Below are 13,783 nucleotides of genomic sequence, written 5' to 3'. Positions count from 1 at the left end.
AACCACAAGGGACTGTCCTAACCTGTGCCTTCTAGAGTTTTGACCAATTGGAAGCAGGAGATCAGAAGGAGAAAGGAGGATAAGGTCAGGGGTTTTATTCCCACGGGTGCTTCCTTGGACTGACTGTGTTCTTCAACCCCCAAATCTGTACTTCTTTCAAGGTGGTCTCCTATAAACCACCACCCACTGCAGGGTTATACGAACCTTTCTCCCCTTTCCTCTTTAGTACAGTGGTCTTTATAAGTCTGCCATTCACTGACTTTGGGTTATGGCTTGATCCCTTATGATCATGCCTCGTTTGTATTTCTGTAAATAGTTCCCCTTCAAGATATCCATTCTGCATAGCCAACTTCTCCCAAATTGACCAACAGACATTTTACTTTTTCTTGATGTTTAGGTTAGGAATTCTGGCAGAACTTGGCAGACCAATTCTTCTGCCTCATGTAGCATTGACATGGTTCATTTGGTGGTGTTCAGCTGAAAGCTGGACTGGTCTGACGTGTCCAAGATGGCTTCATCTATATCCCTGGAGCATTGGTAGGGTCAAATGGAAGACTGGGCTCAGGTGGACCCTTCCCCTTTACCATGTGGTCTCAGGGCATTTCCACCTTGTCTTTCCAGTGGGGTAGTCAGACTTTTTACATGGTGGCTCTTATCTGGCTTGAATAGACCAAACTGAAAGCTGCCAGTCCTCTTAAAAACCAGGTTAGTATCTGGCTGTATCAGTCTTCTATTGCTGTATGACAGACATCCCATCATATCCTCAAGTATCAATATTAATCACACTCAAGGGAATGGGATTACACAGAGCATGTACACCAAAGGGCAGGAATCTTGGGGACCCACCTTAGAAGTTTGCTTATCACAGTCCTTCCAAAGTCCCCAGGGTTTCATATCCCTCCAAAATGAGAATTCATTCACCTCTCCAAAGGTACTCAAGAGTGTCGTATCATAATAGCATCAACTCAAAGTCCAAGAACTTATCATCTAAATCAGGTAAAGATGAAACTCTGGGGTATAATCTGTTAAATTCAGCTTGTGGGGCAAAATTTTTCTTCCTCTGTGGGTGGTGGAATTCATGATAGTGAGACAAGTATAGGTAACAATTATAGATATTCCAGTTCAAAAGGGGGAAAAAATAGGTGAAAGGAGTTACTGGTTCCTAAAAGTTCTGTAAGAGCTGGGCAAATAGTGAGCTTTTCCTTGACTCCTTTTCAAAGATTAGGAATAATCCTTTGGGTCTCTAGGCTCTGCCCTCTGTGCTATTGTTTCCACTCTGAGTCATCCTTCCTTTTTCTTGAAAAGTAGCAAGTATTTGAAGCTGAGTAGTTTTATCAGCCTACACTGCTGCCAGTAGAGTTTTGGTGGTCTGAAAGCCTTTCATTTCAAATTCTCTGTCCCTTCCAGTCCAAGCTAGCACTATTTCTGTTGAAAAAAATTTCTCAAGAACATTGGGGGGGTCTTCAACGGATTTTACTGGGTTTCAGTCCATTAGGCAAAAGTTACACCCACAGGCAAAAGGTTGCAGAGTCATAAATTCAGTGTACTGTTTCTATATTTCATTTGCTGTATATTGTGATGTTTTGACATCTTAAAAAAACTTTCTGGCTAGGCAGAGACTTCCCCTCTCAGATGAGTCAGTTCTTAGAGATAGCAAAGGGCTCAGCTAGGAGCATGGCATTGATATGAAAACTAACCAATCCATACCTCTTCTATCTGGCCCTTACAACCCAGAGAACAGTCTTCCCTTGCCTCAATCATCCCAGGGCCAGGTACCAGGCAACTAGAGACCACAGCTATAGCCCAAAGTCCACTGGAAATATTCAAACTAGCCACTCCCCTAAGATGTTTACTCTGTCCTGCTTTGCCTTTGCTGAAGAAATCCCAGTGAAGGCCCTGACCTACACTTGCCCCTTACTCCTCACTTCTGCCTGCTAACCAAAACCTGGTGCTTCCCGAGTGCCATGTGGTGACTCCCCTTTTGAGGGCTAAATATAATAAACTTTTGTTTTCCTGAGCCTCTCCTGTATCTCCTCTTGTGACCATACCTAACTGACCAGCACATAAGAGAACACAGAACATTCAGCCTTTTCTTTATGCCACACTATGGCAGTAATTTTTTTACTTTTAGTGTTTTTGTCACCTAGAGAGGTTAAGAATTTTCCAAATTATTAAGCCCTGCTTCTTTTTCATTTAACAATTCTTCCTTCAACTTATGTCTCTCACATTCTACTACAAGCAGGAGAAACTAGGCAGAAACTTCCAAAATATATTGAGAAGTCTCCTCCTTTATATATTTATATTCAACACTTATGAATTCTGCTGTCAACATAATTGCAGGAACAATTCTGCTAAGATTTCTCATGCTACATATCAAAGTCCCTTTTCCTTTAGTTTCCAATAACATGTTCCTCATTTCCTTCTGAGACCTTACTGACAACATCCTCAATGTCTGTGTTTCTATTAGGTGTGTCTGTTCAAGGCATTTAAGAATTTCAACTCAGTATTCTTCCAGTCTCTACCTATTGTCCAATTGCAAAGCTGCGAACATATTTTAGGTATTTGTGACAGCAGCAACCCATTTTGATATAAAACATGTATTATTTTTCTATTGCTGTGTAATAAATCACCCAAAATTCATTATTTCACAGATGTGTAGGTCAGAAGTCCAGGCCCAGCCTGGCAGGTTCTCTGCTTAGGGTTCGCAAGGCTGAAATTAAGGTATTGGCTGCACTGGGGTCTCATTTGAGGCTTAGGGTCTTCTTCCAAGCTCTATTAGGTTTCTGACAGAACTTACTTCTTTGTGGTTGTAGGATCAAGGTTCCTGTTTTCTTGTTCACTGTCATCCAGGGGCTACTCTCAGCTCCTAAAGCCTCACAGTTGTGTCATGTATTTCATGCCATAGACTTTGCAAATTCAACACCAGCATAGCTCTTTGCAATCTCAACACCAGCAAGAGAAGTTCTCTAATATTTTGAATCTCTTCCTTCAGGAAAGGCCTATTCCTTTACAGATTTTTCTGATTAATTCAGGTTCACCCAGGAAAATGTTCCTTTTGATTAACTCAAAATCAACACACTTGGTGTATTAACTATATCTGCAAAATTCCTCTCCTTCAACATGTCACATAATCATGGGAGTGATATCCCATCATATTGATATTCCTACTCTCACGTAAGGGAAGGGGATTATATATGATGCACATACAAGAAGATGTAATCTTGGGGGCCATCTTAAAATTTCGCCTACCAATTGCCATAGTGTAATTTCTATCGTACCTTTTGAGCTAAAGCAGTCATAGGTTTCACAGATTCAAGCAGTCGGTGAAAAGACCTCACTTCTCGATGGTAATTTGTCTGAAAGGATGGGTAACCAATGTTCATCTACCTCAGTCCCTGTTCTGGCCACAAATTACTTATATATCTATAATATACAAAATACATTTACCTCCTTCTAAGAGACCTAGAGTCTCACCCTTTCTGTCATTAGCTTGAAGTTCAGGATCTCATCATCTAAATTAGGCCCATGTAAATGGGGCTGCTTGAGTGCAGCTCGTTGAATACGGTTCCTCTTGGTATAAAAAACTAACATGTTTCCTACTCTTCATACGTCAAAACATACAATGGGGTAATAGAGAAAGGATAATCATAATAGATTCCTCTGTTCCAAAAGAGGGGAAATGCAAGGCACATAGCAGTTACTGACTCATGATGATTCTAAAACCCAGTTGGGCACATCTGGTTATCTTAATTAGAGCCCAGTCTTTCTCCCTGGGAGTGAGTCTCTGTGGCTTTTGCCCTCGACCACATCCACGCTTTTCAGTAAGAAATGGTGTTTTCAGCTGAGCATGTTTCTCAGCTTATTACCTGCCCCTAGTTGATTGAGGGTCTCTCCATTTTTTTCTGTCTCTGGCCTTTCCAGTCTCAGTCACTTAAAAGAATGTACTGGCTGCCTTTCTGTCAAATTGTAATTTACTCCATTAAACAAAACCATACTCATAAAAACTCTTATAAATAGGTTTTCCTATCCTTGGGAACCATGTAAGGCTGATGAGGGACTGTATTAATCTGCTAGGGCTACCTTAACAAAGTACCACAGACTGGGTGGCTTAAACAACAGACATTGGTTATCCACAAGTTCCGGAGGTCAGAAGTTCAAGATCAAGTTGTTGACAGGGTAGTTTCCTTCTGAGGGCTGTGAGGAAAAATCTGTTCAGTGCCTCTCCCCTAGCTACTGGGGATTCACTGGCAATCTTTGGTGTTCATGTAGAAGCATCATCTGAATGTCTCCCTTAACATTCACATAATAGCTCTCTGTGAGTCTGTATCCAAATTTCCCCTTTTATAAGGACAAGAATTATAATAAATTAGGGCCTACCCTGATATCATTTTAACTTGGTAAAACATCTATCTCCAAATAAAGTCACATTCTGAAGTACTGGGGGTTAAGATTTCAACATAGGAACTTTGGGAGAACACAATTTAACCTATAACAAGGAAACTGTGCTTAATATTTGTAGAAACCCTCATGTATAACTGAAACCACCTGCAACGCATACCCTAATATTCTTAGAAAGCTGAATCTTTCTTAGGTCTTAATAAGGACCTTATAAGCACACCCTGACTTCACCTTTCCCCTGAGGTCATAGTTTACTGCTCTGGACTTGAACTTTGCCTTGAGGCCAATTCTTACTTCGCGAGCCTTTTGAAAGATCGAAAGCCCATCACTGACCATCTATGCTTGCTAAATTCTGCTTACAAATTAAAACCAAAATTCCTCTTTAGTTTACCTCTCTCTTCTTGTATCTCTCTTTTCTTATAGGTAGCCAGAAAAAGCGAGTTATAACTTTCTAGAAATACTTCCATCACCCTCTACAAGTATATTAAGTGCCTTGGGTATTTTCCATGTTTCCATAGGCAACTGTGTTGCCTGTCACAACATACAAATAGTCTTTCTTTCCTCCAGCCTCCCATAACATTTTCTTGATGTCCTCCAAGCCTTCAGCAGCAGGCTCTGTGAGGTCCTTCCAACTGAACCTCCTGGGTTACTTCTACCTTCCATCCTGCAACTTGCCCCAAGCCAATGTCACATAGCTTTGTTTTGTGTTAGAACAGAGACCCACTTTCTGGTACCAAGTTCCATTCCCATTATCAGTTGCCCTACGACAAACTACACACAGAGTGGATTAAAACAACTGTTATGTGATACCACACAATTTTGTGGGTCAGGAACACGGGCAGGGCTTGGCTGGCCACTTCTGCCCCACATGGCTTTAACTAAACATAAGTATACAGATTTTACTAACATTTCTGCACTTTTGTTGTGATGGTTAAAGAGCTGGGCTGATGGGGCCCCTCTCCCTTTCACTCTGGTCTCACGACATCCAGTTGGTCTTTCGTACAGGTTAGCCTTCTTAGTTGGTCGTTTAGCGTTTGGATAGACCAAGATGGAAGCTACTAGTCCTCTTAAAGCTTAAGCCCAGAACTCAAATAGTGCTACTGGTAGTCTCTTGGTCAAAGCAGTCACAGGTTAATCCAAGTTCAAAAGGAGGGGAAACGCTCACAGTGAAGGAGTTTCAAAGAATTGGCAGCCTCTTTAAATCTACCACATCCCCTTGTAAACAAGCCTTTGAAAAAAAGTGATCCTAATTTGAATATGCCATCTGTTTTCTGCTGAGAGGGTGACTGATACAGTAATGGGTATCATAAGAGGCTTCAGGAAACAGACCTTTAAGATGAGATTTTGCATTTGAATTAATTGTATATTCAAGGGTACAAAGTTAATCTACTTTTGGGGGTGGAAATGGAATATGAATTATCTAATGCATATAATCACACCATGATTAATCATAATATCACCAGTGCTGGTATTAGATGCAAAGGAGGTAGAAGGCAAGGTAATAGAGGATCACTGAATGTGATAATTAGTTGCGATGGCAAGAACAGTAATTATAAAACTCGCAGAATCATGTATTTTCTAACAGTGCTAGTGAGCGTCCATAAGGGCAAAGAGAAAATAAAATCTATGAACATGTAGCTAAGAACATGTATGAACTTTAGGGCTCCATGATAAAAAAGGTTTAGATAAAGTCCAGGGTCTGGTAATAAGAGCTGCAGACAATAAGATAACAACGATAAAAGCTGCACCAATTCAATCCTGCCAAGTCTTTGATACTAAGTCAAGAAAAGACATGAGATCCTAAGAAAAGACATGGAGATATTTGGGCAGGCATAGATAAGGTTGAAAGCTTGAGTCCCCACATTTCTCTGTAAACCCCTTGCTGGCAGAACCTCTCTCTCATTTGAGGAACGCAGCTCTCGCCTGCAAAAGAGCCTTCCAAAATCTGCAACTGGGAATCTGCTTCACAAGCTCACCTGTATCATGTCTTTGCTCCTTCCAAGGAGAGTTAGATTCCAAACCAGCCTAGATCAAACAGTACAGGAAGAGACAGCCTATCCACCGTAAGAGTTATAAGATCTTACCTTAAGTAAGGAAATTTAGAAGTAATTTTAGTTTTAATGGAAGGGACAGACGTATACCATTTTTGTCAGTCTCAGTGTTTCAACATGTTAACCTCAATGTCCTATCAAAGCCTGAAATGACCTTAATCTTCTTGATATCTCACAGAACTTAATGCTAGCCCATGCCACTGATGACATTTGAAACCATTTGGATCCTTGTGGTAGATTACATTATTGGCCTAAAACTTCACTCCTCCCCTTTTTCTAAGCCCTTTGCCATGTGACTTTTGTATTCCTCCCCTAAAGGTGGAATATTTCTTGCTACCTATTGACATTAGACTCAGCCATGCCCCTTACCCTGGCCGACAGCATGGAGGCAGAAATGGCAGAACATCTGTTCTGTCCCTGAGTTTGAGGCTTTGTGTGCTGCTCCTTGTTTTCTCACCCCTCTGCCACCGCCAGGGCTCTCACTGGCACACTAGATACCAGGAGAAGGAGAAACCTGTGTAGCAGAGCCTGCACGTTGAAGATGACACATTCAAGCTGACATAGAGTAAAGCAGAGTCATACCAGCTAATCTATAAACGTAGTAAGAAATGCTTATTATATTATGTCCTGCTAGTTTGTGATTACTTGTTATGTAGCATTACTAAGAAATGTTTTGCTGATAGACTCAGTGTGTGAGAGACAGACCCAGAGAAAGTAAAGAGTGCTATCATGTCAATAACATTTCAAGGGATGTAGTAGTTTGGGGCATGATGGAATTCCTTTTCAAAGTGAAAAATAAGTTGCCAACCCCTGCTCTGTACACCATAAAGAATGAGGTATAAATACGTGGTAGACCTCTTAATAATCTAGCAGCAACAGATACAGACGTTTCCGATATATGATGGTATATGTGATTCTAATAAAATGTTTTTTCCAAAAATCCTGCATTAAATATAGCAGCTGCATTTTATATTACTGTTTCTTTTCCAGTTTTCTCCCACCCTCATCCCCACCACTTTTTACCAAGAGCACCATTAGTAGATGAGTTAAGTTTCAGGTATTAGTGAGACCAAAATGATTCATCTTTTATAATATGAAGGCTGATGTAGGGGTAGAAAACTTTCCCCATCTTCCCGTCGACGTTCTTTGTCTGGTCTAAACATTAAATTGACCTAAGACATTAACAGGAGAAAAACAAATGTAATTACATACGTACGGGATCCCCCAAACATGAAAGGCTCAAAGACACTCAGGCAATAGAGGTTTATATGCCCTCTTGAGCTAAGGAGAAGGGTAGGGGTCTGGGGAATCCAAGGAGAGGAAGACAATGCACAGGAAAATGAGAAGAACACATCTTTGCTAAACAAATTCTTGCCATGCCGTGCAGTTAAGTGTTTCTGATATAATAAGTTCTCTCTGGTGTTAGCTCTCTTTTGGCACAAGCCTTCTATTAGAAATTCTTTTAGGCAGTTAAGGGGGAGGCTAAAAAAAAAAAAAGAAAAGAAAAGCTTTCCTGAGTCTGCTGGGTCCAAATTGCCTTCAGCCCAAAAGAATCCACATGCCAAAGTAACTCATTTTGGGGTGACGTACTCTGTTCCCCTTCACGAGAACAGAAATTTATTTGTTTAATTATTACAGAGTTTTCCCCAGATAAAAGGAAAGGGCGGATGTTAAGCAGTAAAAAAGGGTAAATTATAAAAGATGTCCTCACTTGCCTTCTAGATCTACTCTTTCCCTTTCTCTCTTCAGCTCACCAACTGCACAGCTGACTTGCACAGATATATGGATGGATGGGTTCTCTAATCCTCTGTCTTCTGGTTGACTTCAGCCAATGGGGAATCCTTTCAGGAGATTGGAGGAAGAATGACATCTTTTTTAACTCCCTGGTTTCCTCCATTCAAAGTCATTTTGGGGACTTCCCTGGTGGTCCAGTGGCTAAGTCTCCGAGCTCCCAATGCAGGGGGCCCAGGTTTGATCCCTGGTCAGGGAACTAGATCCTGCATGCTGCAATGAGAGATACCACAGGCAGCAATGAAGATCCCGTGTGCCACAACTAAGACCCAGCACAGCCAAATAAATAAATAAGTTAATTAATTAAATAAAAAAGTCATTTTGTACTGTTTTCTTTTTCTTTTTGTCTGAGCAAAGGCTTTTCTAGAGATTGTCTCTGCTAAGCAATTCTTTCTTCAGTTTCTTGTAACCACTCACTCCTGTCATCTGTTTGGGTGTTAACAGCTGTGCTACTACTGGCTGCAGGATACTGCATTATCCTTGTTTTTTTCCCTCACGGTACCTCTGTAAATACTCCCTGTGTAAATTAACCCTAAATTGACTGTACCATTTGTTTCCTTACAGTAATTGGTTGACTCAAGAGTCTACTATACGTGTTTTGATAAAGTGGCTATTTGATGCCTTGACTACAAGCTTTTCATAGAAAGTAATTCTATTCTTATGTCCTCAGTGTGGAGTTGACATTTAATAAATTCTGACTGAATAAATGAAAAAAGGAATACATGAAGAAAATCATCCACAGACATTAAGAATCAATATTAGATGGACAATTTAAATGAAGGACTACAAGCATTTTCTCCAAGGCTCTGGCTGGCATCCACGTCATCAAAATCAATCTTTTCTCTGTATTCCTTCTCTTTGGACCCCCTGTCCTACTGGATAATCTCAGGCTATACTGTCTGAGTTTCAGGGGCTTGCACACCAGGTTCAACCTCACACAGGACTTAAAAGCAAACCCAGGGAAAATCTGGATCATTTTGATCTAAAATCCACAAAAATTGCAGGCTGAAGTTTTGGCAGACCGACATGGTCTTCTTCTTAGAAATAAAATGGAGCTCAGCAGGGGCACGTGAAGGCCTTCTGTACTAGAAAATGGTAGACATAACCTTGTTTGTATCTTCACCAAACCTTTGGAAAATAGAGAATGTATTGTTTACCAGGAAAGATATTCATGTGAAGACGGGAAATCAGCCAACATCTTTGGGGAACCTAAGACATAGTTAGAATTAACTTTTTCCAATAAATGTATTTCCAGAATTAGAGATGGCAGAGGACCTCGATTTTTACGCAGATACTGAAAAATTGCCATGACAGAAGGACAGTCCATACATTTGCATTTCCAGGACATTTGCCCAAAGAAATCTTCCCTATCTCGTCCTTCAAAGAGCCTAATCTTTTGTGGGCCTCTGGCCTTGAACAAAGATGACTCTGGAATACTATGGAGATCAAACATGAAGATTCTGTACGCTCTCTTCTAGATAGAATGCACAGAACTCATATGAGGCTTTAAGAGTACGAGATTGTAGCACACAAACCATTTTAGGAAGTGCTTCCGCATTTTTTCCCTTTTTTTAAATGTTGTCATCATGAGAGTCCAGTAAGGACAGAACAACTCCTTGGGAACTTTTAAGCTGTTTCAGAGTGCTACACAGATCCAAAATATTTTTGACCAATACTTGAGTTATTTGGGATTAAAAAATAACAACAACACAGGAGCTACAGAGCCCTGAAATAACAGCACATATATCATATCCTTTGTGGTGGGGCCACATTTTCTGTCTTTCAAACTTCACACAAGTACAACCTTGTGCTGCTTTTGCTTCAGAGCATGAAGCAAGAATAAAAGCTGTTGAGATGGTAGTGCGTTTACACTACATATTTTAGTGTGTGAACAGACTGAAACCGATCAGAAGTAAAAATTTCAGAGAAAAGGGAAGGGGTGGAATTGGATGAGAGAGGAGTAGAAGAAAGTATTACCGAAAGAAAAGACCTCTTCTTTGCAGGTGAGAGTAATCCAAGGCGAAAGACTTACCTGACTCAGATATTACATAATCAAGCAACTTTAATTGCCTTTTTTAAAGATCTGACATACTGGAGGATAAACCTCAATGATGCAACAAAGCACCACTGCTGAGGACAGGGGTTGGTAATGTGAATTCAGATGGCAGCTTGATTGAGAGGACAGAGTTAGACTCTCCCTGATTCTCTCATTATCTTTTTATTCTTTATTGGGTATTTGGAGACTCTCATCTCCTCTTTTTTTCTTTCCTGTTTAATGTGTGTTTGCTGCTTACATGAAATCTTTAATGTTCTCAGGTATGGCTATGATCAATAACCTTACTGGAATGGCAAAATCCAAGAAACCACCCTTCGTAAATTATTAAAAGTCCAAGAAAATAACGCCTATTAAGAGGATAATGTGAACTACACAGGAGGACAGTCAGGTACTTAAAGACCCAAGAACAGGCAGTGAACCTCATAGCCAACAACAAAAAGCAACTTACATAGAGCTTGGAGGCATTAAATGCATTAATTAATTAATAAGGAATGATTGGCTATTCTTTACACCTTTAGTCTCCAACCCGAATAGATCTTTAACTGTGGAATGGTTTAGATTGGGGTTGGGAGAAGCTATAGAGAGATGAGAAGGCAGAGGCAGCAAAGGTAAGTTGAGGACTCGTGGGTTGAGACATAGGAAATTGAAAACGAGTCTAGTTAACAAAGACTCCTCTGAAAAAGTTGAGTTGAGAGAAAAGCATGGAGATAGAGCCAGAATATACATGTGAAAGTATATAGAAAATCATCAGGAAAAAGCTTGGGCAATCACCCTTGGGAAAAAAAGGGGACCAGAGAACAATTTTGCTTGTTTGTTCTAATAATAGGGATGGTAAATGAAGGTGTACCTACACTGAGATAGGACCAGTGAGGCAAAGACGTTGACTGAAGTGCTGAAAGAGAGAGGAAAGACATCAGCTATTCCAATCACTTAATAACATTTGGGAAACTTTCAAGTCTCTTTGGTGGAGATGCTGCACAGAGAGATAATCTGTTGTCTTTTTTAAAAAATAAATTTTTATTGGCTTTAGTGTTTAAGGAGAGCATTTTCTGACTTTGAAGACTTTTCTGACAAATGAAGACTTTGTCTTCATTTCTGCTTTAAGCCTGTGGTCAAGAATAAAAGAGAAAAATACCTGAATTATCCTTGTATAATTAACATGAAATTTTAAAAAAGTTTAAAGTACACCTGTAATGAAGCTACAACAACCATAATTGTTAATGGAATTTAGTTATAGACTAGTACATGTACTGATGAAAAATATTCAATAAAATGTGTGTGTCTGTGTGTGTGTGTATATATATATATACACACACACACACACACTGTATGGTTAAAAGTAAAAGTGGTGTTGCCATATTAAAAAAAATTAAAAAATACATCTTGTAACTTGTTTTGACAATATTCTGCTTTTAGTCTTATATCATCTTCAATAAGCATTTCATTTACCTAATGAAAAACATAAAGTAATGAGTACACAGTGTTTTAATTTGCATATGCAAATACATTTAATCACTAGGAATAGCTGGCAGAAGAAAAGTGTATGCATGTAATTATTTCAGTGACTGCCCACTCCAAGTTTATGGAAATCCTTTATGTCTGGGATTAGAGATTAATACTTTTTAAGGGAAAGAGACCAAATTCTTTACTGTGGGAAATGACCGTGATGATAAGAGCTACCAATTATTGAATCCTACTTAGTGTCAGATGCAGTCCACATATTATTTCTATTCCACAAAAATAACTAAGCATCCTCATTATCCTCATTTTAGAGATGAAGAAGCTGAAGTTCAGTGAGGTGAAGTAATTTGCTGAAGGTCACACATTAAGTAACAATGCTGGGATTCAAAACCAGATCTGTTTGACTCTAGTCTGACCTCTTTCCACTATAGGAAGAGAACCTTCAATTACCAATTCATGCTACCACATTCATATAAGTTTTCACTTTCTAATGCTTTATATTTAGTTTGGAGGTTGGGAGATAAGATTGCCAATAGCAAAAGGTATTTCATAGAGTAGGTGAACGTTGGTAATACCACCTGCTGACATGGATACTAGGAGTAGTGGTTTTGGGTCCAGTCAAATGTAGAAAAGTCCACATACGACCTCTAAATGGGATTTGAAATTAAATATTAGTAAAATAATAAAAATGGTGTTCCTCAGCTTCAAGAGTTTGTTCTTTCCAGGCATCAATCCAATGGAAGGGAATGAAAATCTTTATGGATTGAGATGCAACTATGGCTCCAAGACAATGCAGAATGTACTGTGAGGATTAAAGGAATGTTCTAGTGAGCTGACCTCGCATTTAAGGAACTGCAGAGAGCCAAAGGAGAAACACACATCATGACTCCTCACTCAACAATTTTCCTTGCATGATTTTTATACATTATGAAAATGGATACATAGTATTAAATAACTCAAAACCTATTTTTAACATATCCTATATGGTTCTTACTTGCCCGACAGTGTGATTTAACTGACCCTCACCATACAGAGTCTTTTCCAGTCATCCACAATGACAGCATGTCTCCAGGTTTATCTCCATATTGACCTGACTCCACACCTCTGTACATTACTGTTCTCTGTTTACAAATCTTTCCCTAACCTCAGTTGGAGAATCACTATACTTTCTTTAAGGTTTAATTTTTTTGGAAGCTCTATATCTGACTCCCCAGCCAACTTTATCAAAAGCTCCATCTCTAATTTTCAATTATACCTCATGTGAAAACCTTCATAACAACTCTCATACATTTTATAATTGTTGTTACTCTTTGGCCTGGTAATTTGCCAGTTTCCTTAGGGTAGAAGTTGTATATTTCTTTCTTTTTTTTTCTTTTTTTTTGCGGTACGCAGGCCTCTCACTGCTATGGCCTCTCCCGTTGCGGAGCACAGGCTCCGGACTCGCAGGCTCAGCGGCCATGGCTCACGGGCCTAGCCACTCCGCAACACGTGGGACCTTCCCGGACCGGGGCACGAACCCGTGTCCCCTGCATCAGCAGGCGGACTCTCAACCACTGCGCCACCAGGGAAGCCCAAAGTTGTATATTTCATATCTGATTCCTTAGCACCCATCATAATATATGGCACATATTAGGAGCTAAATAAGAATTCCTGAATTAAAAGTCAAATGAATAAATAAAAGCAGAAAATACCTGCTACCTACCGTATTCTCATTTTGGTTATTTCATTTCTATGGTCATGCAAATTTTTGTAAAGTTGCAACTAGATGCATTTATTTGTTTTCATATTCCTTTGTATGATTAGCATTCATGTATATGTTCCAAATTCTGATACGGTTACAGCATATCAACTTGGACAACTAGATGGCTTTAAGAAATTATTAGGAGGAGGGCAACAGGCTCCAACAGGCTTCCAGAAACTTGGGATTACAGGGATAAATGTGGTGGTAACTTTTTGCTGCTCAGTGGATCAGTTATAAACCTGCATGTCTTGCAATCATCAACATCTCTCATTCAGAAAAGATCTG

This window comes from Stenella coeruleoalba, assembly GCF_951394435.1.
Source record: "Stenella coeruleoalba genome assembly, chromosome: 16".
Taxonomy (NCBI): domain Eukaryota; kingdom Metazoa; phylum Chordata; class Mammalia; order Artiodactyla; family Delphinidae; genus Stenella; species Stenella coeruleoalba.
This window is presented reverse-complemented; position numbering follows the sequence as displayed.